The sequence below is a fragment of the Eubalaena glacialis genome, chromosome 11 (genome assembly GCF_028564815.1).
Source record: "Eubalaena glacialis isolate mEubGla1 chromosome 11, mEubGla1.1.hap2.+ XY, whole genome shotgun sequence".
In the NCBI taxonomy this organism is placed as follows: domain Eukaryota; kingdom Metazoa; phylum Chordata; class Mammalia; order Artiodactyla; family Balaenidae; genus Eubalaena; species Eubalaena glacialis.
Window position 1 is genome coordinate 28111987 of NC_083726.1, and position 21865 is coordinate 28133851.

Consider the following 21865-nt stretch of genomic DNA (forward strand, 5'->3'; position numbering starts at 1 on the left):
GCATTTTCCCCTCCCAGCCCAGTACCTTTTTTTGAGCCCTGCAAGTATAGATCCGTTGTCAGCTTGATCCAACGGTACACTCCTTTACTTTCTGCCAGTGCTCTCTCTATGTCAAATCTGGAAAAGCCTGAAGATACAAAGATTAGAGCATTGGAAAGCTGTAGGTGTTTTGTTTAGGAAATCAGTTCCTAGAATAACAAAATCTTTTCTGTAGGAGTCACTGTTACTCAAGTTTTTGTTTTGGTTAGCTTTTTTTTTTTCTCTTAATTTCTTTTTGAGACCGATGGGGTGCAACAAAATGTAAATGACTGAAAAGTTGGTGCCAAACCCATTAGTTGGTTACTGAGGGAGTAGGATAACTAGTTCCAAGGGTAAAAGGAGTTAGTGAACTTGTAGCATTCAGTCAAGGAATGTACCAAAGAGAGTTGAGTCATCCACTATGTAGAAAGGGAGTGTCCTTGCTCCTGCATAGCTTTGGGAAATGTTCAAGTCATGTGGAACTTGGTCATATATCAGGGGGAGAAATAGTTAACTTCTGTATCTTCCACCCTGTATTGACATTTGATGATTTTTTGCAATGTTTTGTCGGAGTTTTTTGAAATCTTGATAAGCGCTGATTTTGGCAGTAGCGAGGGCATGCCCTTTACACTGGTCATCAGTTCCTGTGTTCAACATTAAAGACACCTGTGCGTGATTTACTTCCACTACTTAGAGATTTTTTTCTCTCGTCAGACCTGAAGGAACTGACTGATTACCTCATGCCTCAGATTGTGTTTCCGTCACGTAATTCCACAGCTGAAAATTAGTTCGCCTGTGGTTTGCTTTATAGTTTATAAATAAAGTGTTTACTGACTTAAGAGTAGCTTCTAGTAGTTGTAGATTAGTTTTCAGAAATATGAACTGCTTTCCAGTACTCTCGGTTTAATGTTGTTAAGCGTTGCGATTATATAAAGATCATTTTGAGTGTTGGTGCATACACATCGATGGCTACAGAAGTTTCAGCTGAAACCACAAAATTGGAATTTATTCTGGTTATTGCTGAGATATGATAAGGAATCATCACACTTGAATAAGCCAGTTGACAACTGAGTTTTTTAACCATGGCATTATTGGTATTTGTGACTGGATAATTCTTAGTTGTTGGGGGCTGTCCTTTGCACTGTAGGATATTGAGCAGCATCCCTGGCTTCTACCCACTAGATGCAGTAGCACTCCCAAATCCCCTCCCCCCTGTTGTGACAACCAAAAATATCTGAAGACTTTGCCAAATGTCACCTAGGGGCAAAATTGCCCTGGTTGAGACCACTGTCTTAAATTTATATACTCTTTTATAGGAAAGTTTGAATTGTTTCTCATCGTTAACCACTTAACTTTCTTTTTTTCAATGTCCCTATATTGAGTGTCAGTAAATGCAAAGCATCTGCTAGGGGCTGGGAACCAGTTAAATAAGATATGGGCCCGCCTTTTAGGACTCACAGCTGGTTGGGGAAGTGGACATTTAAAAGTAATGGCAGTTCTTTGTAATAGAAGAATGAATAGTGCCTGGGGGCCACTTTGTGGGAGGGTTTTGGGGCAATCAGGAAAAGCTTCTGGGAGGAGGGCATATTTGCAGCTCAAAAGAGTGGAGGGCAGGTTGGGCTGAGGGAACCGCAAATGCCTAGACAAGAAGTCATAAAATGGGGCAAGTAATATTAAGGGGAATGTGAACATTTAAGTTTAGGGAGTGAAAAGATATGCAGGGATTGGTGGGAGGTGAGGCTGCAGAGGTAGCTCAGACCAGATCAGGAGAGGACCTAGAGTCACCTGGGAGGAGTTCGGCTCTTATAGATGGGTCACTGTTAATGCTCAGCATTTAATAGGGGCATTTGGATAAAGCCTTAAAGAAATCTTGTAATTTGTATTACTAGTATGAACTCCACAGGTGCTATTTACTAACAAGTATAACTTGAATCTTTAAATTATGTAACATGGCAACCATTTTATTTTACCCCACCCTGATAATCTTATTTCTCAGCAGAGGTCATAAGATATAAGATTAAAACTAAGGTTGCTGATTTAGAGATTTGTTTGAAATGGTCTTCATGCTTTGAAATTAAGTCGCATACCTTTAGCATTCTGTTTTCACATGACCTTTTCATTTTAACTGTTGTAATTTTCTTCTCAATAGCGTCCTTTATTTTTTATATTTTTTAAATAAATTTATTTATCTATTTTTGGCTGCGTTGGGTCTTCGTTGCTGCGCTTGGGCTTTCTCTCTAGTCGCTGCGAGCAGGGGCTACTCTTCGTTGTGGTGTGCGGGCTTCTCATTGCGGTGGCTTCTTTGTCGCAGAGCACGGGCTCTAGGTGCTCGGGCTTCAGTAGTTGTGGCGCGCGGGCTTAGTTGCTCCGCGGCATGTGGGGTCTTCCTGGACCAGGGCTTGAACCTCTGTCCCCTGCATTGGCAGGCAGATTCTTAACCACTGTGCCACCAGGGAAGTCCCTGAATAGTGTCCTTTAAGTAGCGTTTTTGAAAGAAGAAACAGACAATGTGCTTATAATCAATTGTAACTCAGCATCTTTGAACATCACCGATAAGGTCCTAGGGTACTTTATAGAAAATTTAGTTTCTGGTTCTTTTTCTTTTTTCCATTAGCTACTAAAAGGTGTTTCTTTGAGGCTTGTAAGAATCTGAAAAAAAAAAAAAAAAATTGGGGTAGCTCCAATATGTATGTATTGATTATTTTGCTTAATAGGCTTTGAAGAGAAATGTGGATTTAAAGTGCTTCATGGCTGGAAAGACATCAGCATTTAGTACTTTAGGCAGTTTATAAACTTCTTTGCTATTTCTTTCTTAAGGATCTTATTGTGATTTAACAGTAAGTTAAATCACAATAAGATCCTTAAGTGTATTAGATTTCCTTTTATTGGTATATATCAATAATATTGCTAAAGAAAAAAATGGGTTTAATTCTAGAATTGTGGAAATAGAAGGCTTCTTTTATGGGTAACGAGTCTCTCTGATTTTAAAAATGAGGAAGTAGGAAGTGAGAGATTGAGTGATTTATCTAAGGCAACACAGTAGATGTCAAAGCTGAGACTAGAGCCAAGTTTTCCCAACTCAATCCATTTCCTTTTTTTAGCACCTTGTTGCCCTTTCCTCCACCACTCAACTCATATGGTTAGCACTATGCCAGTCATTGTGGAAGATATGGGAAAAATATGAGATCTGACCTCTCTCTCAGGGAACTTACATGATTAAGTGCCAAAGTAAATTATATAGACAGTGAAGGCTGTAGTAGTACAGAGGAGGACCAATCAGAATGAACCTGTTAGAGTGAAGCGTCTCCTTGGAGAAAATGGGCAAGAGATGGGGTTTTGAAAAGGTGATTAGGAGAGGTAGAGAGTTACTTTCATTCTAGGAAGGAGTTACAGTATAAACAAAGACTCAGAGGTGGGAATGATTTCATTCTTCCTGCCCTCCCTCCTGCCTTTGCTTGCATATTGCCTTTCAATAAACAAATGTTTATAACACTGGATATGTGCTAGATACTGGAGGTACAACAGTGAGTAAAACTGATCCTTACCCTTAAGTAGCTTAAAACCAAGTGACTTAGAGAGAGAGGTCTGCTTAAAGCAGAAAGAAATTGAGAGAGAAACTTACAAAGATAGTGTGACACCTCATTGTGGAGATTCTTGATCATCTAGCTCTAGTCCAATGCAAATAGCAATCACATATGTAATTTAAAGCTTCTAGTAGCCACATATTAAAAAAGTGAAAAGAGGTGAAATTACTTTTTAAAATATATTTTCTTTGACCCAATATATCTAAAATATTTGAACATATAGTCAATATAAAAATTATTGAGGGGGCTTCCCTGGTGATGCAGTGGTTACGAATCTGCCTGCCAATGCAGGGGACACGGGTTCGAGCCCTGGTCTGGGAAGATCCCACATGCCGTGGAGCAACTGGGCCCGTGAGCCACAACTACTGAGCCAGCGCGTCTGGAGCCCGTGCTCCGCAACAAGAGAGGCCGCGACAGTGAGAGGCCCGCGCTCGCCGCAACTAGAGAAAGCCCTCGCACAGAAATGAAGACCCAACACAGCCATAAATAAATAAGCAAATAAATAAAATTTATAAAAAAAAAAATTAAAGATTTATTGATTGATGCTTTCTCTAGTTGCGGCGAGCGGGGGCCACTCTTCATCGCGGTGCGCGGGCCTCTCACTGTCGCGGCCTCTCTTGTTGCGGAGCACGGGCTCCAGACGCGCTGGCTCAGTAGTTGTGGCTCACGGGCCCAGTTGCTCCGCGGCATGTGGGATCTTCCCAGACCAGGGCTCGAACCTGTGTCCCCTGCATTGGCAGGCAGATTTGTAACCACTGCATCACCAGGGAAGCCCCCAGAATGTTCTTCTTGTACCTGCTGGTTCTTAAATGCCTTTAATTAAAAATAATCAGTATGCCAAAGTGACATATTTTGGGGTGTCGTTCTGGTTTCCTTTAGGCACATAGTAGGAGTTAATATTTTTTGAACAAGTAAAGGAATGTTTTAGGAAGATTAATTTGTCAGTGTTGCATGAGATGTATAAAACCATAAGAGAATATAGGCGGAGATCAGATGAGATTGATTTTAATATTTTTGGCACTAAGTAATTATGATTTGCATTATGATAATGGCAACATGAGCAGAAAAGAAGTGATGAATAGGGAAGACCTTTTGGACATATCTACTTCTCAAACATCTATTATGGGTCTACTATATGCTGAAGCTGCATTGATGAGTAAAATAGACATGAACCCCTGTGGAGCTGAGTATCCAGGGGAGGACAGAGGAACTGTTCAAAGAATCACATAAGTATATGGTCACATCCTTGGGGGAATGTTAGGAAGGAAAGCACAGGGAGCCCCAAGAGCGTACAGCAAGAGGGCCCTGATCTAAACTAAGATGTTAGGGAAGGCGTCCCAGATTATTTACACATTTAAGTTTGATGAAATTATTACTCATTTATTGAAGCGAATTTTAAGAAGTGGAATTTTTTCTTACTGTGTAGATTTATTTTTAGTGTGTTAAGAATAAAAAAGAGATTAAGATATAAAAGAACCAAGGCTAGAACTGTTTCTTTATACTGGTGTCTTTTGCTTGAGCTAAAGAGATAGTATTGAGTTAGCCAAAAAGTGCCTTCGGTTTTTAAGTAAAAATAAAAGACACGTTTTTCATTTTCACCAAGAACTTTATTGAATAACGTATTCACCCTTTTGTTCCACTACTTTCTGCCATTTTTCAGGCAACTTCATAATTCCGTCTTCCCAAAACTTTTTATCTTTTTGAGCAAAGAACTGTTCCAGGTGCCTTTTACAGTCTTCCACGGAATTGAAATTTTTTCCATTAAGAGAATTTTGTAAAGACCTAAATGGAAATCCGAAGGTGCAATGTCTGGTGAACACGGTGGATGAATCAGAACTTCCCAGCCAAGCTGTAACAGTTTTTGCCTGGTCATCAAAGAAATATGTGGTCTTGTGTTATCCTGATGGAAGATTGTGCGTTTTCTGTTGACTAATTCTGGACGCTTTTCGTCGAGTGCTGCTTTCAGTTGGTCTAATTAGGAGCAGTACTTGTTGGAATTAATTTTTTGGTTTTCTGGAAGGAGCTCATAATAGAGGACTCTTTTCCAATCCCACCATATACACAACATCACCTTCTTTGGATGAAGACTGGCCTTTGGTGTGGCTGGTGGTGTTTCATTTCTCTTCCCCACGATCTCTTCCGTTGCACATTATTGTACGGTATCCACTTTTAATCGCCCATCACAATTTGTTTTAAAAAACGGAAAGTTTTCATTACGTTTAAGTAGAGAATGGCTTGTGGAAATATGGTCAAGAAGGTTTTTTCCCCTTAATTTATGTGAACCCAAACATCAAAGCGATTAACATAACCAAGCTGGTGCAAATGATTTTCAGCGCTTGGTTTGGATATTTTGAGTATGTCTTTTGAGTATGTCGGCCATCTCCCGCATGGTATAACGTTGATTGTTCTCAGTTAATGTCTCTATTTGATCGCTATCAAATCGCTTCAACTGGTGTACCTGACCCTGAGCATCGTCCAGTGAGAAATCTCCAGCACAAAACTTTGCAAACCACTTTTGACATGTTCAGTCACAGTACCTTCTCCATACACTGCACAAATCTTTCTTTTTGCATTTCGGTTGCGTTTTTACCTTTCTTGAAATAATAAAGCATAATATGCCGAAATGTTGCTTTTTTTTCTTCCATCTTCAACATTAAAGTGGCTACACAAAAATTCACTGATTTTGATAAGTTTTTTTTTAACGCACGCTGATATGACGGCTGTCACATACATTCTAACAAAATTGGTTTGAATGAAGTTAAAGATGACTAAGTGCCACTAGAGCCATCTTACGGAAAAAACCGAATGAACCTTTTGGCCAACCCAATATAATTATTGGTAAAAAAAACCTGAACTCTGAAAAAAACAACAAACAAAAAAGAACCTGAACTCTGGAGCCAGACTGCCTGGGGTGGCATCTGCACCCTATTTACTAGCTGGGTAGCTTTGGGCAAGTAACTTGACTTCTCTGTGGCTCATTAAAATAGTCATAATAATAGTATCCTTCTCGTAGAGTTGTTGTGAGGATTAAATGAATTAATACATGTGAAGGTTTTACAACTGTATCTGGCACACAGTAAACTCTATAAATGTTATTTGCTGCTAATGTTGGTTTTTTGTTATTACATACTCCAGATTTCTTCAAGGAATGCTTTTCTTATCACTCCCTTGTTATCTTTTTTTTTTTTAACTTCGTGTGTGTGTGTGTGTGTGTGTGTGTATGTGTGTGTGTGTGTGTAGAAAGTCATTTGTCATACTGTTGAACATTTATTCTGTGCTCATTACTGTGCTGGGCTGGCAGAGATTTAATGGGGGAGACAGATACTTAAATAATTACAAAGCAGTGTGATGTGGCAATAGATATACAGAGGAAGAATGTGAGCACAAAAGAAAAAGTAACTAATTCTTTGGTGAAAGGAGGAGGGAGGGAGATGGAATGGAGATGGTTAAAGGCCTTACTGAAGCTGGAGAGACTCGGGCAAGGAGCAACAAGGGAGAGAAGGCATTTGTACAGACAGTGACCAGGCAAATGCAAAAACCTGAAGCAGCCTAGCACAGCATAGGGGAATTGTGAATATTTTCGCATGTGGATGGGGATAGTTATGAGATGAGACTGGAAAGGATTTTGGACTTTATACAGTAGACAGTATGGAGCCATGGAAAGTTTTTAAATAATCAAATTTGTAATAAGGAAAACCCTCCAAAAATATTTTCCCCTTATGATCCTTATAAAAAGTGTATCAGGTGAATCAGTCTTCTGTCTAAAATCTGTTGGTGACAACTCAGTGCCCATAGGAGATGTCCAGACTCTTTACCTTGGCATGCAAGGCTGATACTGCTCTGGTTCCTTGGGAAAAAAGATTCCATTTCAGGCTCATCTCCACGTACCTCTGTACATTCACTGACCTTGCCATCCTCACTAACTGTGTTTCGCACAACTTCCCCTGATCTCTCATCCCTTCACATCTCCGTAGAAGCTCTTTATTCTGCTGTGAGTGCCCTACCATTACTTGTCCACACTCCTCAGTTTAGGGGATACTAGGAGTTAGTTGCTTGCTCTTTTTTCTTTCTCCCAAAGCACCCCATACTAATTAAGAGAATGGGCTTTTGGAATTAGACCATCATTTAAGCCCTGGCCTCCTCTATTCATGAGCATGAGATCTTGTGCAAAATTTCAAGCTCTTTGAGACCCAGCTGCTTTATCTGTAAAATGAGCATAATATGTACTTTACAGTATTGTAGAAAGATTAAATAATGTTCATGAAGACTCACCACAGTATCAGCATTCAATAAACACTTAGTGTATAGTAGCTCAGTATACTAAAACACTTAGTATATAGATCTCTGCAAAACTTACTCCATTGTTTTTGTGATACTTCTCCACTACTAGACTGAGCTCCCTTAGGGTGGGGATTTTCTTTTTCTTTCTTAGTGTGTAGGACCTACATTAATGTTTGATACTTGGTGTATTTTCAGTAATACATGTTGACTTGGTAGCTGTGTAGAGAGGATGGCTCCATAAAGGGAGAGACCAGCTAGAAAGTAATAACGTTTTAGTTCCTAAAATTGTTGCACATTAGAATCATTTGGAATCCTTAAAAAAAGAGAAGAAAAAAAGAAAAAGAAAAAAAAGATTTCCAAGTCCCTCCATTGAATCAGAATTTCTGCATCTCTCGTTGTCAATCCAGGGGATGATGAAAGCTTGAATCAGACAATGGCTTTGGGGATAGAGAAAGAACAGATTTTCAAGAAAGTTAGGAGAATTAATAGGACTTACTGACTTGTGAGTAGTCTGGGTGGAAGGAACTAAGGTGAAGAATAGAGGAGGAGGAAGAACAGGTTTGGGGAGGAAGACGAGTGTGAACTAGAGGTATGGACATCCCAACAGAGATGTTCACTAGGCAGGTGGAAATATGTAGGTCCAGCACTCAGGAGACAAGTGGAGGCAAGTATTAGATATGTGTGAATGTTGAAGAGACGTCAATTCAAATAAGAACTGAGAAGTATCCACTGAATGGAACAGTTAGGTCATACCTAGTTCAGTTTCAGGAGAGTCATGGGGAGAAATGATTGGCTGGGCAATAAGGGCGTAGAAACAGGGAGTGCAGACTATTCTTCCAAGATATATGGAGGAGAGGAAACAGTAATTAAATATTAAATGCATGAATGTAATCTGTCATCCTTGGGCAATATTCTAATGAGTGCTTTTTATTTTCAAGGATTATAAACTTCCTCAAATTAGTCTAAATTGAAAGGAGGATTTATTGTAAGGTTTCAAAGTGATCTAAGAATAAGAATTGCTGTACAGTTGGGTCTCTAGACAGTAGGACCTAGAAAGGTGTCGGGGCAGAGGCAGTGCTCCCCTCTGTCTCACACAATCTCCTGGACCACTGGCATTTTGCCTCTGCATCTCTGTGTCCATCTCCTCGCTGCTCCTTGCTTAGTATGCTCAAGACCTCAAATGGCCATCTGACCACATGATTCTACTTGCTTTTCACCTTACCTTTGCATAGCCAACTGGCCAAATGTGTCAATTTCCAAACCCCAAGAGAAGAATCAAAAATGTCCTCCTCATCTTTTCTTGTTGGGTCACGCGTAGGTCTCTGGCTGGCCAATGATGGAGTTGCTTCCTCTGGGTCAGGTGTCTGCTGCTGGTTTAGTCAGCTGAGGTTGGGAATGGACTGAGGTCATTTGATTCTTAGGATTCCTCCTTTTAGGAATTGTGATACCATGAAACACATCTTTTACAGATCATTCTAGAAATAAGCTTTACTGTGGCTCTGAAATAGTGATTATAGTTCTGGTTAGGTTCATTTGGTGCCAGCTAGTTTTCTTACCCTCTATTCTAGTTTTTTCCTTCATAGCTTCTGCATTCTCAAGAGTCAGTGGTCTTTTGAAACTTTGGCTGGGTTATAACTTTGATTTGCTTAAGTCCCTCCTGTACTCTTATTTACCTCATGACTTTGATGTGTATCCGTTTAGTGCCAGTTTGTGTGGCTAATTTTTTTTTTTTTTAATATTTATTCATTTATTTGGCTGCGCTGGGTCTCAGTTGCAGCACGTGAGATCTTCGTTGCCGCTTGCAAGATCTTTGTTGCGGCTCATGGGATCTTTGTTGTGGCTCATGGGATCTTCGTGGTGGCTCGTGGGATCTTCGTTGTGGCTCGTGGGATCTTCGTTGTGGCATGTGGGATCTTTTTTTAGTTGTGGCATTCGGGCTCTTTGTTGCGGCACGCGAGATGTAGTTCCCTGACCAGGGATCGAACCTGGGCCCCTGCGCTGGGAGCATGGAGTCTTAACCATTGGACCACCAGGGAAGTCTCTGTGTAACTAGTCAGTCATTTCTCTTCACAGTTTGCAGTGTAAAGGCCTAAGCATGGAGCTCAGCAGTAGTTCATTGTTCACACTGGGGTTTGTTTGTTTGTGTGTCTGTTTTGCCACTGAGCCATTTTATTGGTTGCTAGCTAGCTTGTGAATGGCTGCTTTTGGGTCCAGGTGATCACATTTGGTCGATTGGCAGCAGACATGGGGTCATATACCCTGGCTGTCTTGGACTATGTTCTCAATATGGGCTGCGGTAGGATAACTTACTTTGGGATAGATCCATGGCCATTGCTTACACTGTGATTGATTGACATATTGAACATGAATAACTTAGTTGCATAGACATCTGTTTAAGTATTGCATGGGTCATAGCAGCAGATGGAATTTAATAAAAACCACATCCTTTCCTTCGTTTCAATGTTTAATATTAGACTATGGTTAAGTTTTACATAAGTATGCTAATATAAAAGTTTTTCTAGCGTCTCAGTGATACTTTATTGGGACTTTATTAGCTAAATAATATTTGGAAAGTGTTTTAAGAATTCCTGACTTTGTGTAGTGTTATGCCAAAACACACTCTGTTGTGGGGGATTGATTAAGAGGTAATCGTATTGAGTTGGACCTCTGATAAGGAAGTATGGGTTTATTTTGTTCTATAAGACATTAATTTTTCTGATAAAACCTTGTTATATCTGTTTGCAACTTCCAAATATTTAAAGCAATGATTTAGTTTTAAAATAGAATATTTAGAAATAATAAAAGAATATATTTCTGGTTATAAAAATAAATCATGTACATCATGGAAATCTGAAAAGTTCAGAAAAGGAAAATTGAGAAGAAGCATAGGGCTTGTAGCATAGTGGATGGTTTAACTTTGAGAGCATTTTGTTTAAGTCAGGTGGAATCTCAGCTCTGTGCATGATTACATTTGTAATCTTAGCTAGCAACTTACTTAGTTTCTTTAACCTTATTTTTCCCCCTTGGTTAAATGGGAACAATTCCTTTGACTTTACCCAAAGGATTGTTGTGATGATTAAATGATATAATGTGAATAAAGATCTTGATGTTGTGCCTGTCACAGAGGTTGTAAGTTAGCTATTATTATTATTAATAGAAATATATACTATTTCATTTAGCACACTACCAATTGACATTTCTTTAACTAGTATAAAACTCAAGTTTCTTATGTGCCTGATTTTGAAAGTACAAATGATCTAGGAGAAGTTGATATTATTCTGAGCTTTACAATAAGATTCATGCCTCTGGGTTATTTTGATTTTGTTAAGTTTTTGAATGTAAAGGCACCACATCAAGTAGAGAAATCACTGAATTTGGAATCAAAAGACTTGAGTTCACGTTCTAAATTCTGCTATCAGTGTGATCTTAGGCAAATCATGAGCTTCTCTTGGCTTCACTTTCCTTATCTGTTCAATGAGGGCACCACCTAGGTGATTTCTAAAGTGCTTTTCAGGGTAAAAGTATTAGTTGAAAATCACGGAAGTACCAGGATTTTGAGTCTGCAGACCATTTGCAACCCCAAAGTAGCATTTTAAGTGTTACATAACAAATCCTGATACCTTTTACCCTGTTTCCTAGCCTCTTTGCTGAGAAAAAACACTGTCTTCAGGAAGCAAGGATTCAGTGATAAAATCGCATAGCTCATGTAGCATGATGATCACAGCACCTGCCACATAGTAGGCTCCAGAAGAGAGTAGGTCTCCTTTTCTGTTGAGTTCCCTCCCCCACTCCCTTTCCCCAGTGTATAGCCCTTTATGCGTATCTCAAATGCAAGTAAGGTACATTCATTGTAGTGGATGCTTTGGTGTGGGCCACAGATACCCCTTCAGGATAGAGACACATTCTCTTAGTTGCTTGGGATCATGGCTGCTTCACCCAAATTTATGTCCCCTTCCTGGAAGCCGCCTGCATTTCATTCCTGGTTGATGGTGGGGGATGCAAAGAATCATCCTCTTGCCTTGATTAGAGACTAACATGAAGGGTCATTCTAGCTTCAGGACTCTTAGTAGGCTTAGCTGAGGCTGCTCTTGCAACTGTTATTGATCAATACTGTTCAGCTTCTCCCTTGGCCCAGTCATGCTGCCTCTGTGCCTACACAGGTGTTCTTGAGAGCACTCCCCAGTAAACCTGCTTGCAGATATCAGTCTCAGACTCTGTTTCCTTGGGAACCTGAATTACGAGTCATCTGCTATTTGGATAGTCTTTCTCAGGGATTTTTGCATTGTAAAAGATGATAATATTCAGGATGGAGTTTAATTTTATGAATATTGTGTTCCACTTCTTTGACATTCTACATACCTTTTATAACAGGAATTCATAACCAGTAGATTAGGATTTTTGTTAGATTCTGGAGTATTTACATCGTAGGTCTTCAAGCACATTTTGGGATTTTGAGTATGGCCCACAGATTCTCTGTTTAGGAAATTTTATTATTAGCACCTTTCGCAGTTCTCTCAAGTGATTTTAAGACTTAAAAAATGAAAAGTGGCGTGTGAGGGACGGGAGCAGGAGTGTGGGCCATCCTCCCTCAGGGTGGGGTGTAGTCATTGTTTCCACCCCGACCCCCCCCCCCCTGCCCCCCCCTGCTCTGAGACAGGTAGGAGGGCTGCGTTGAGCCTTGAAGCCTAGGGTGTGGGCCCAGGTGGAGCCACTGCAGGTGCAGATCTTGGAGGTAGTAGCAAATACTCAGATGAGAACTTTGAAGGCCAAAGTGGAGAAGGGTTGCATGTGAACAGCAGTTGAACATAGGTCAGTCGGTCCTGAGAGATGGGCAAGCACCTTTTTTTTTTTTTTTAAACTTTTAATTTTATATTGGAGTATAGCCGATTAACAATGTTGTGATAGTTTCAGGTGCACAGCAAAGTGAGCCAGCCTTTCATACACATGTATCCATTCTCCCCCAGATTCTGAATTCTTATTTTGATATATTTTTGTGTCTGTCTCTCCATATTTATTGAATCAAGACACCTGATAGTCTAAACTTGCTTAAAATATGTGAATCAATTTTAATTATATGTTAGATATTTAATTACATGTTAGATATTTAAAGTGTTAGATATTAAAGTCTTTTATTCTTTCACTTAATATTGAGTTAATTGTATGATGTCTGTAAACCCAATTTAGTTGCTAGTAACTTATCTATAATTAGTTTTTTTTTTTTAAATTAATTAATTTATTTATGGCTACGTTGGGTCTTCTTTGCTGCACATGGGCTTTTTCAAGTTGTGGCGAGCGGGGGCTACTCTTCGTTGCAGTGCGCGGGCTTCTCATTGCGGTGGCTTCTCTTGTTGTGGAGCATGGGCTCTAGGCATGTGGGCTTCAGTAGTTGTGGCACGTGGGCTCAGTAGTTGTGGCTCACAGGCTCTAGAGCGCAGGCTCAGTAGTTGTGGCGCACGGGCTTAGTTGCTCCGTGGTATGTGGGACCTTCCCCGGACCAGGGCTTGAACCCGTGTCCCCTGCATTGGCAGGCAGATTCTTAACCACTGTGCCACCAGGGAAGTCCCTACAATTAGTTTTGATTGTCTCAGTCTCTTATTGACTAGGCTGCTTTTTTTTTTTTTCTGACTTGACTGCTTTCATGTACCTATTAATAACCACTAACTAAATTTTAGAGTTTTGAAAGTATACATAAGAAAGCTAAGCATATATAAAGATTGGAAATATATTTGACTTTGTTTCTATGGTCATGCTTTTAAGTTAGCCAGTTTAGGGCCCACATGAATCGTGGAATGAGAATTTTGGAGCTAGAAAGACCCATGATCTTGTCCTGTCCCTGTAGTTTGTCATTGAAGAAGTTGAGATTAGAGAAATTAAGTGTCTTGATGGGTATCAGAGAGATGGCCAAGAAATATTTGAGACAGTAGAGAGGATATTGAATTAGGACTTGGGAAACCTAAGTTTTAATTGCAACTCTGTTGTTAGATAGCATGACGTCAGGTAAGCCAGTTGTACTTTCTAGGGCTTTGTTTCCTCATCTATGGAGTGTTACAGTTGGAACATGATTTCTGAGACGTTTTCCAGCTTTTAAATTTTGATTCTATGTCTTTTTTTTAGGAGTGGTGCACGTATCTACTACTTATAGTATATCTAACAAATGCCAGGTGCCGATTTAAACATTGTATGCATTACTATTTCATTTAATCCTCCCAACAGTTCTGTGAGGCTGACATTAGTTCCACTTTACAAATGGGAATTTGGGGCTTACAGAGGTTAAGTACTTTCACAAAGCTTCTAAGTGGGTAAACTGGAAGTTGAATGCAGGTCTGTGTGACTCCAACTACTGTTTTCTGAATCAGTATTCCTAGATTTAGATGTACTTTTGTTTTTGGAACGCTTGACAGGCCCTGCTGAAAACAAGAGCCAATTGCATTTAGATAAGTGTATGCTTCTCACCCCCCTTCTCTGGCATACTGTATTGTATGTATCGTAGTCTATGTCACTAAGTTAGGCAGGGAAGACTTAGGATGCGGAAGTATATTGTGTGCTGGCACTTGAGACATTTTGGAGTAGGCTGGAATCAGGTGCAACGGGGGAATATAGCCTCTTAAGAGACACCTTAGAAAGACGAATAGGAATTGCATTCAATTCACCATTAATAATTTAACAACAGGGGTGACTATTTGATGCTTATTAAAGTCGTAGATGGCTCTATGTTAGGCGGAACTGCTCACATTTAAAAAAATAGGAATTATTTTCAGTTGAAAGCTGATGTAAATTAATTAGGGTTAAATGTGGTATATTTGTAAAGAAGCTTACTATTGTACATGGTTTTATGATGGATAGAAAAGCATCTGTGGAGTTACATGGTGGGTCAAGGTTATACTGCAACAGTCTGAGTAAGCCTTCTACATCAGGATTTGATATAGATCGGGATATATTCAGTTTTAAGAAGAAGGTGGAGAAATGAGAAGGAACTCAGAGGACAAAAAAAAAGTAATTACCAAAAATGAGTTGTAAACAAGTTTAAAGTTGTTAGATTTATAATGGAGATTAGAACAAAGAGTATTAGTGACTGTTTTCAAGGTTGAAGATTGAGAGCAAGCAGGAAAGGACTTAAGAGACAAATTTTTTATGAAGTTTGAGGCTGACAGGAGTTAAGGATTAGGAGTATAGAAGATATAAAGTGAAAAGTAGGTCCTTCCCAGTAATCATTGCTAATAGTTTCTTGTGTATTTTTCCACAAAGTTTTAATGCATATATCCATTAACATTATACAGTATGATCATACTCTTTATATGAATTTGATCTTTTTCACTTAATATAGTTTGGAGAGCTTTCAGTATCAGCACTTTCAGAACTGCCTCTTATTATTTGTTTATTTTTATTTTTATTTATTTATTTATATATATATATATTTTTTAGTTTTGGCTGTGTTGGGTCTTCGTTTCTGTGCGAGGGCTTTCTCCAGTTGCGGCGAGCGGGGGCCACTCTTCATCGTGGTGCGGGGGCCTCTCACTGTCGCGGCCTCTCTCGTTGCGGAGCACAGGCTCCAGACGCGCAGGCTCAGTAGTTGTGGCTCACGGGCTTAGTCGCTCCGCGGCATGTGGGATCTTCCCAGACCAGGGCTCGAACCCGTGTCCCCTGCATTGGCAGGCAGATTCTTAACCACTGCGCCACCAGGGAAGCCCTATTTGTTTATTTTTAATAACTACATTATATTTTATTATATGGATTATTAAAATTTTAATCATTTCTCTATTGAAGGACATTTAGTTTGTTTCCAGTTTTGCTAATAAATAACACTGCAGTGAGCATGCTTGTATACATATATAGGTGGTCCTTTAATGAATTTGTCCACTGGGTAATTTCCTAGCAGTGAGTCAGAGAGTATGTACATTTTTTGTATTTAGTTACACTCCCACAAACAATGTTTGAGAGTGTTGGTTTTCCAATACTCTTTCCACCAATGAGTATTGTCAAAGAAAAAAAAATTTTTGATTTTACTCAAATACCCTGAAAACCAGATTGGCAGTTTAGTCTTCTAGTCTCTTGTTTAACTTAGAAAGTTAAAAAAGAAACTATGGAAAATAGAATAATGTAAATCTTGGAGTAGTTATATTAATTCTTTTTAATGTATGAGAAGTATTGTGTGTTAGTTAAACTCAGGGGGTATTTTTATTGTGTCCTTACTAGGAAATTTGATGAATACCTCATTCTTTATAGGGCTCCCATCCTCAGAAAGGTTCCTTTTCTCTCTTGTGGAGAAGATATGACATTATATCTACTGTATCTAATTGTGTCTATTGCTGCATAATAAACCATCCCCAAACTTTGGCTTTGGCTTAAAACCACCATCATTTTATTTACTCTAGATTCTCTAGATCAACAATGTGGGCTAGGCTAAGCTGAATGGTTCTTCTGCTGGTCTCTCGTGGAGTTACTAATACAGCTGGAGTTATCTGTTGGTTTGATTGGGGTGATAGTCTAACAGCCTCTCTCAGATTGCTGATAATATTCCTTGGGTCACATGTGTCCAAGGTTAGCCTGGGCTTGTGTGGTGACAGAAGAGTTTCCAGCAATGAGGGAGCAAATCCCATTGTGAACTCTACACTTGTATGCTATTTGCTACTCTAGCATCAGCCAAGGCAAGTCTCATGGCCAGAGCCCATGTGGGAGAGGATTACACAGGAGAATTGCAAGGGCATTAAAACATAGGTGTGATTCATTGCTGTAACAATCTACCACCACTTTCTTCTTCCTTGTATTGGTAAGTGTTACAAGAGAAGTATAAATAAGAGATATAACAGTTTAAAGGAGAGAAAGATTTCTTGTCTGAGGAAAGGTTTTATTGATGTCACTTAAGTTAGAAAGACTGATTCCATCAACAGTTGCAAACTGTTGATTTTCCAGATTTTTTATTTCTTCTACATATATTAACTGACATTTTTCTGTAAAGAATTTTTCAGTTTAAACCAGGGCGATTTGGTTGCCATGAATGTCAGGGTATACTGGATGGTCAGGATAAATGCTTAATTCTTTCTCTTTAATTATGAATTTTCAGAATAAGAATTGATACACTACTCTAGTAGTGATCAATGAACTGAGGCTTGCTTATTTGTCTTTTGACTTTCTCTTTCCTTGAGGAAAGAGAACTCATGGATTTTTTTGTTTGTTTGTTTGCCTTTTGATTTTTTAATTACTCAGAAAAACTTCATTTTTTAATTTAGCTTTCTGACTCTGTGCTTGTGCTTTCAACACTTTCACAATGATTTTATGTCCCTCAGTAAGGAAAGTGTGCTTGTTCCTGTCACGGACACATTTAAAACACACATGGAACCACCATAGGCCTGGCTGATATGTTTTTTCGTTTTAGACAACCTTGTAAGGGCTTTAGGTCTCACAACACAAACTCCTCAAAGTTGGCCTGGGCACACGCCACATGTGGATTTTGGTGCTTTCCCAACCTTCTTGGTATAAAGGTAAACACCAGGAGTTTGAGACAGCCTGGTTTTGTTAGAGGCTGTATTGTAGGATGGCCTATGATGGTGTCTCAAACACTGGACCATCCTGAATGCCTCTAGATACCATCCCCGGAAGAGGAAGAAGCACTCATGGATTTTTAAATATATTTCATGAACTCAAGGATTTATATATATTTAGTGGGTTTCAGTCAATTGAAGTCAGTGTGATTTTTTGGTATGCAAATTGTCCCAGCTTTACCTAGTAGAAGTGCCTTCAAGGTGACTTTTGTCATTTTGACAGGACCCTGTTAGTGTTTGATAACTTCCTTGCTTTGTGGCACAACATGTGCCAGGTTCATCTAGTAAAATTTCTCCTCCAGGCTGGAATCATCCATTTCTCCAAAGAGTCCTGGTTCCTTTTAATGGGGAATGCTATTTAAATACCACTGTCTGGGCACTTAGGGTACTCATTGCTTCTGTGTTGTCATTGCTTTTAAGCACTTAAGATAAGAACTAGGATATATATATATACACACACATGTACATATGGACAGATTTAAAAAGCAAAACAACATGAGTTCAAATTAAAGTATATTTTCCTTCTTTGAGTTTATATTTTTAAATTTTATACTGAACATCTTGGCTCTTAACGTTAACATAATTATTTTTTCCTAAAAATATACATACCATAGCTTTAAAATAACAATACTAATATTACTGTTAATAAGCTTACTGAATCAGTTTTACTAATTTATTTTTAGCAGTTCTTTTTGTCCTTATACTATAGCTCGCTAAGGCTATAAAGTCAAAACATTGTGTTCTTAAAACACTTGAAATAATTATCTTCTCTGTGTGGCTATAGCATTAACTTGAGATTCAGTTAGGTTTAAAATTTAAAAAAAATTTAAAAATTGTAACGTAAAGTTTAGCATTTTTATCATTTTAAAGTGTACAGTTTATTGGCATTAAGTACATTCATATTGTTGTGCAACCATCACAACTATCTATTTCCAGAATGTTTTTATCATTCCCAAACTGAAATTCTGTACCATTAAACAACTCCTTATTCCCCCTGCCCCAGCCTTTGGTAACCACTGTTTTACTTTCTGTCTCTATGAATTTGATTATTCTAGGTACTTATATTAGTGGAGTCATATATATTGGTCCTTCTGTGTCTGGCTTATTTCACTTAGACTAATGCTTCCTGGGTTCATCCATGTTGTAGAATGTATTAGAATTTCCTTCCTTTGAAAGACTGAATAATATTCTACTGTATGCATATACCACATTTTGTTTATCCATACATCCATCGGTGGACATTTGGGTTGTTTCCACCGTTTAGCTATTGTGAATGCTGCGATGAACATTGGTGTACAGATATCAATTCGAGTTCAGTTAGACTTTAGCTGAGGTTTTAAATAAATGACGATTATTATTAACTAAGCTAGAGAACATAGGAGGAAAAGAAAACTTTTTCCCTGGGGTGGTAAAGGGTTGAGATAAGTGGTTTGATTTTGGAAATGATTCATTTGAGGTGCTTTGGGAAATCAATTAGAAAGCAACTGGAAATGTAGTATAGAGATATAGGATGCTAAATTAAGTCTCTCTTTTATAGTCCAGGTGAGAGATGATGAAGTCTTGAACTGAGTTAATGGCAAAGGAGATGAAGAAATGATAGATGCAAAATTTATGTAGATGATTCAATTAATTTGGTGATTGGATGTGAAGGTTGAGAAAGAGGGGAGTTAAGGGTAATGCTTTAGATTTAAGCAAGATGGGTGTGTGATGTTTCTGTAAGTTCAGGTAGAGAATGCAGATGGATAAAAGTTTTATGAGAACAGATAATGAATTTGGTTTTGATTAAAATGACTTTAGTGTGCTTTCATGGCACTCTAGCAGATATTTAGCAGGGAAGGAAAATATGAATTTGAAGTTCAGCAGAGATCTGGATTAGATTTAGAATTTTATTTTTGTCTGCATTGGGGGATAATTAAAGTTAAGGGAATAAGTGAGATCACCTAACAGTGTATGGTAAGCTAAGAGGTTGAACATGAAAATTCCCTGGGAAGCCCTGGAATGCTTTCCATGAAATAAGAAAATTGTCATTTGCAAATATACCTTCTCAGTTCATCTGTATGTGCAAAGTTCTTAGTTCTTAATAGTAAGAAAGAGGTAGTGAGGGCCCTAAGAAATCTTTGATTATTCATTTATAGTACAAGGATCAGGTAGTGTATTTAAAGCACCCTTCTTTTTTTTTTTTTTTTTTTTGATAGATTTGTTTTATTTTTGGCTTCATTGGGTCTTCATTGCTGTGCACGGGCTTTCTCTAGTTGCGGCGAGCGGAGCCTACTGTTCGTTGTGGTGTGTGGGCTTCTCATCGCGGTGGCTTCTCTTGTTGTGGAGTGCGGGCTCTAGGCGTGCAGGCTTCAGTATTTGTGGCACGTGGGCTCAGTAGTTGTGGCTCGTGGGCTCCAGAGCGCAGGCTCAGTAGTTGTGGCACGCTGGCTTAGTTGCTCCGCGGCATGTGGAGTCTTCCCAGACCAGGGCTCAAACCCGTGTCCCCTGCATTGGCAGGCGGATTCTTAACCACTGCGCCACCAGGGAAGTCCCAAAAGCACCCTTCTTAAGGTCTGAATATAATAGATGGCTTTTCAAACTTCTTGAATTTGTGAAAATTTTCCTAATTGGTCTTTATGGTGGGAGGAGGGTGAAACAGAGTGACAAAATCAATGCTGAAAGTTACATTTTATAAGAAATCCTTGTCGATGTCTTAGAGTCTCCAAGGTTTTGAGGTTGTATGTCATTTAATTTCTAATACTTGTATCCTTTCCAGTTTCAGAAATAATTTTGCTAAGGTGTGTTTAGTATCTTACAACAATTTTTTTCAAAGATTTTCGTAAAAGCAATATTTTATTTCTAGTCAACTCACCTTTTTCTGGCAATTAATGTGTTACTAACTCAGCTTCTGCTGGTTTGCCTTGTTCCCAGTCTAGTTTCAGCTAGAGTGGTATGGGTTGTGCATTTGCTTATTAAGCATTTACTACATCTCTTCTGTGTGCAAAGACTAGTTATCCTTTTAGTTGGTTTTAGTGCTTTGAAGATAGGTAAGATTTAGAGATGAGGTTCTTTATTTTTAGTAGCAATCAGGTTGTGAAACTGAGTTATGTTCTCAATGAAATTATTGCTCTCTTCCTGCTTGATCTTCTCTGTAGTGAAGTCATATGTAGGAGGAGAGTTATATGTAGGGAGAGTATGTTGAGTTTGGAAGCTCTGACTCAGTATATCACCAGATATTAGAAAAACTTTTGTTATTCATCTATAAAATAGGTGTTTTTTGTATGCTACTAGATGTTTGTTTTGATTTTCTTTGCTATTAGATTTTCAGTCATAATTGGAAGACATAGCTATTGGTTGCTTTGGATTACAGCAGTGTAGTTATGATTCTCACAAGTAGATTTTTAAAGTTGTATTCAATAAACAACTAGTCTGAAATAGATAAAAATGCATTTTAAAGAAACTTCATGTTATTAAAACTTCTTTGATAGTGATACTACCTTTCAAGGTATTGCATACAGTAAACAGTAACTTTTTTTTTCCCAGTTAAGTGCTGTTCTTTCTTCAAAAACTTGTATGTGATTTTTGAAAGTAGTTTTTGGAGAGATTAATGCTGCTTTATGTTGATCTTATAGTTGTTGGTAGTAGGAATGTATTTTTATATTATCAACAACCTAAGGTAGCCAAATATATTGCAGACATCTATTCTTATTTGGTTGAAATAAATACTTTGAATACCATATAACCTTTTTCCCCCATGTTTTCAAATTTTGATCTGTTTGGCTGACACCACTAAGCATTAATGATAGGTGTTTGATAACTCTAATCATTTGGATCTTTTGCTAGCCCAAGTATTTTTTAATTAAAAAAAATCTGAAAATTAAAAAAAAATATGACCACACTAATAAAAATTTTTGAGAGGAGATGGGTAGGTGGTTAACTAAATCATCAACACAAATCTTATCCTTTCAGCAACATAGAGGAAAAGTAGTAATAACAACAAAAATAGCCCTGATGTAAAACACAACAGTCTTCTGTGACCTTTCAATCTCTGTGTTTATATCTTTACATAATTGAAATCATAATATATCCAAACTTTGTATTTTGCCTGTCTTACAAATTCAACATTATATCACATGTGTTATAATTTCTTTGCACAATCTTCACCCTTGTCACTTTTAAAAACAATTTAAAAAATTAAAAAAATTTTTTGGCTGTGCCGCACGGCATGCGGGACCCTAGTTCCTTGACCAGGGATTGAACCTATGCCCCCTGCAGTGGAAGTGTGGAGTCTTAACCACTGGACCGACAGGGAAGTCCCCTACCCTTGTCATTTTTAATTGTCAGTTTTGTTGAGTTGGGTATGTCACAATTTAGTTAACCTGTTCTTTGTTTTGAACATAGTTTGCTTGTAATTTTTCACTTAAAAATTTTAAGAATTATATGTTTCAGGTGTATAGCATTATG

General features: G+C 38.4%; 1 protein-coding gene and 1 pseudogene across 3 annotated transcripts in view; one reads left to right on the top strand and one right to left on the bottom strand.

Annotated features, from left to right (window-relative positions):
- Positions 1–21865, top strand: part of EEA1 (early endosome antigen 1) — a 125016-nt gene that overhangs the window by 966 nt on the left and 102185 nt on the right. The window lies entirely within an intron of this gene.
- Positions 2629–17476, bottom strand: LOC133101294 (large ribosomal subunit protein eL34-like; annotated as a pseudogene).